This window comes from Haplochromis burtoni, unplaced genomic scaffold (genome assembly GCF_018398535.1).
Source record: "Haplochromis burtoni strain Fernald_Lab_line unplaced genomic scaffold, NCSU_Asbu1 Contig_63, whole genome shotgun sequence".
Taxonomy (NCBI): domain Eukaryota; kingdom Metazoa; phylum Chordata; class Actinopteri; order Cichliformes; family Cichlidae; genus Haplochromis; species Haplochromis burtoni.
In genome coordinates, this window is record NW_024582424.1 from 581,658 (window position 1) to 585,624 (window position 3,967).

Here is a 3,967-nt window from a genome sequence, read left to right on the forward strand (position 1 = left end):
TAGATAGATAGATAGATAGATAGATAGATAGATAGATAGATAGATAGATAGATAGATAGATAGATAGATAGATAGATAGATAGATAGATAGATGATTTATGATTTCATGATTCGAAATGTGCTTTGTTCAGTTCAGATAATGTGTTTATGATTATATTATCACTCAAAACAACAAACAAACATTGGAATTATTCCACAGTAGACACACTTGCGTTCATCATGCCATACTAAACTTAATGTGGTAATGCAATATATATAAACAAATTTTGTATTTTTACACAAACCCTTGGCAAGTGTATTTCGCACGTGTTTCAGTTGAGACGCTGGATATCTGCTAAAAAGCTTGCCAATTTATTGTCAGTGGATAATATAGCAAGGGAACACAGAGAGTATAGGCTTAGTGGATTATATCTTTACACGCATTATTCTGCTTGAGTGACTGGCTGAAAAAAAACCCCCGCACAGGCAACAACAAAGATTGGTCAGCCATGAATGCGGCCTGTGTGTTTTGTCTTTATAACATATTAATCCATCACGCAGTGAACAGGGGAGTATTTGAAGAGTGTGTTTAATGAGATTTTTGTGTTTTATTTCCCCCTTTCCCTAATAGTAGAAAGTCACGTGCGAAAAATAAATAGATAAATAAAATAAATAAATAAGAAAGAAAAAAACTTCACCATTTTTTTGTAGACGAATTTAATTTCTTTTTGAAATTTTCATTTATTCATATAATGCGGGGAAAGTGGGTCACCAATAAATTCTGTCCCAGCGCTGATGTAATTGCAACAAAATGCTGCTGACTAAAAATTGAGGAGCTCGCTGACTGCGGTGGCACAGTCACTCACCATCTGGAGTGTATTATAAAGAGAAGCCGTAAATATTGCTGAAAAGCCCAGGCGTTATCAGGTATGTAAGCCCGGGCCTTGCTGCACGGCCTCCCATATGTTGACATAATCAGACTGTTGGGATGTCTATTAAAACGTATCTGAATTTAATAAATGAACACAGTAATTAAATTCAATTTGTTTGTGCAGGTCTCCCAATGATTCCCACTGCTGGTATGTTTACATTTTTGGAGTAGTGGATTATGATGGGATGAGATGCTGCATGGCTCACGGGATGTTATTATGGTGCTGATATTGCTGTTATGTTTGGAGCAGAAGCAACAGGTTGGCAGGTTTCACTTCAAACTTTCCTCCAAATTTCCCCTGAAAACTTAGCGGCTCATTGTTACACAGCCCCCCATCAATCATGATCAGTTGTCTTTGTCTGTTGTAAAAGGCATATCTTTGCCAGGGAGAAATATGCACACATCTTCTCAGACATGACAGAAGGAGTTGGGAGTTCATGAGCTGAAACGCTCTGCTACATCCGAATCAAGCGTTCAAAACCAAGCATTTCCTTTCAGACCATCCGGGTTTCCTTTTTTTCTTCCCTGGTAGTGGTTTATTCCACACGCGTAAACGCCACCATTCGCGCAAACAAGGGTTCATATACTGTACACACGCGGCACACCAGTGAGCAAGCCTGCACTTTGTAGTTTAATGCCAATTTTTTTTTATTCATTTCTTGGTCATGACAAGCCTTTACACATGCGTGTATACGGACCCACACAAACATAGACAAACGTCCATCCTCTTTCACTTTTTACGGATATATACATCCCTCCTCCCCTTTCTCTCAGACTTCTCTCTCTCTTTCTCGCTCACTCCCCCTGGCTTTATCCGTTTCAGTCCGAGGAACACACACGAACACTGAGCAAAAGGGACACGCACACACAGAGACACACACACACTCAAAGGAAAGCGAGAGAGGAGGAGATGAATTGACAGAGGGAGAGAGAGAGCGTCAAAATGAACCTTACTTTTCTTCTTTTGCTTTTTCTGCCATGAATCTTCATCCATCCGTCGTTGACAGAGCTTGACTTGATCCAACCACTTCTTCCTCAGTGCTAAAAAAAGTCCGTAGTAGTGCGCTTTAATTAATATATTTCTGGGCTGTGTCCCGAACCCAGAAGCTTTAGAGAAGGAAGAGGAGTGCAGATTGAGACATATTGAGCCCGCTTTAAAAGGATCATTTCATCATGTGGGAGGTTGGGACACACAAAGTTTGGACCCGTGACTGGCATTCCGGAGAGACATGCATATTTTAAAACAACAAAGCAAGACAGAGACCGGGGGCCCCGGGGTGGGTGGGGAGAAAACTTGGAAAGAAGTTACTATCAGATGAACAGCTGTCATTGTTGGGCAAGACTTGAGCCCATATTAAGATATAGCCATTTGGGGAGTGAAAAAAAGAAAAAAAGAAAAAAAAGCCCACTTGTCCAAATTGTTTCAATGACAGTTTCCATATTACCTTTTGAATGTGAAATATTTGGTTTGAATTTACTCGTTAATAAATACATGTAATTTCTGTCAAACTTAAACCCAAGCTATTTGTAAATTATTTCTATACTATAATTAAAAACCAGCACAACTTTTCAACCTTCGCCTATTTTTCATTTGTTTCTCTTCCTTCATGTTAATTTTATCCACACATCATGGAGCAGTCGTAAATAACAACCTTCACAGAAAACTGTTTTACAGACGTTTTAAGGCTGAAAAAAGTGGTCCCACATTAAACCCAAACATCTAAATCATTATGGAGAAACATCCAGCTAAAATCGGAATGGAAATAAAAAATAATAATATCACAGTAAAGCACGTAGTGTCTAGATTTTAAATAAATAAATAAATAAAATCCTAAAATACCTAAATCGTGGCAGTTAAAGTTGCAATTTAAAACGTCTCCCACTTCTATTTTGTCAAGTCACACACAATTGTATCTCTCTCAAGTAAAGCCAGTGTGCTTAGCGCTGTCACTTCTGCACAGCTTTTACAACATCACCCCCCCTCTTTTATTCTCTGCTTTACTAGAAGGTTTTCTCTCTTGTGCAAGGGGTCCATTCGTGCAAAAGGAGTGGAGAGGGCATAAATAAAAATGTGTTGGCTGTGACGAGAGATCTGTCCGCTGGAAATGAAGGGCCAGGGGAAGAAGACAAAGGGGGGAAATGTATGCAGTGGTGTAGAGCTGGATATCTCTGTTAGTTGTCAGCGTTTAGTCCATGGCTGTGGAATGCTAATGAGTGAGGTCTCTCTCCCTTTCTCTCTCCCTTTCTCTCCTTCTTTTTCCTCAACCCACCACCCCCCACTCTCTCAGGGAGAAAAAGCGGATCGATAGCTGACCCGATGGTTTTGGCCAATGCTTTATTTATCTGGCCAGGCAATGATATTATCAGCCTTGAACGTTATATACAGCAAACGTCTTCCTAAATCAACACAAAGGGATCCGCTTACACAGCGATCGGGGCTTTTTCACAATCACCTCTCTCCCTCGGCCAGCGGCGCACGCACACACGCGTAAGTTACGTTGGTAGATGCACGCTTTTACGCACAAGCGGGCAAGGAGCGAACCCGCATGCATACATACACAAACACCTCACAATTATACGTGAAAATCCGAACATTTGCCTACAAGCGCAGATGACACAGTCTTGACAAACACTGGAGCGCACACGCGCGTGCGTGCAAGCAGGGAGGCGCCCCCTTCTGTCACATTCACAACTAGGCATACTCTATACCCCGAAGGGCTGGATTTGATCCATGGCTTAAAGGTTGCCTATGTGGTCTGCGGACAGATCTCAGAGCAACACACTGTAATCACACGATATGCCCCTCTCCACTGACCGTGCACTCTGAACACAGCTAGAATCTCGGACTGTTTGCAGAGATACAGCAAACATGTCACGGGAATCATTTTCATTTCGGACATTCGTCCTCACTGCGTGCTCTCAGCCATTTTGCAAGTTTATTTCAATGTGCCTGGTAGACCCGGTGAAGCACTTGTTGTCCCGTGTTGTTGTCATTTTTTATGCACGAGACAGTGTGAGAAATAAGCCGTGTCACACTTCAGAGTCTTCTCCCCCCCC

The 3,967-nt window shown here is 41.5% G+C and overlaps 1 long non-coding RNA gene across 1 annotated transcript in view; it reads right to left on the bottom strand.

The window, feature by feature from the left end:
- Window positions 1-3,951, bottom strand: part of LOC106633212 — a 23,664-nt gene extending 19,713 nt beyond the window's left edge. The window contains exon 1 of the long non-coding RNA XR_001336329.2: window positions 1,865-3,951. This is a non-coding gene — a long non-coding RNA (uncharacterized LOC106633212). The remainder of the gene's footprint in view (window positions 1-1,864) is intronic.
- Window positions 3,952-3,967: the final 16 nt, after the last annotated feature.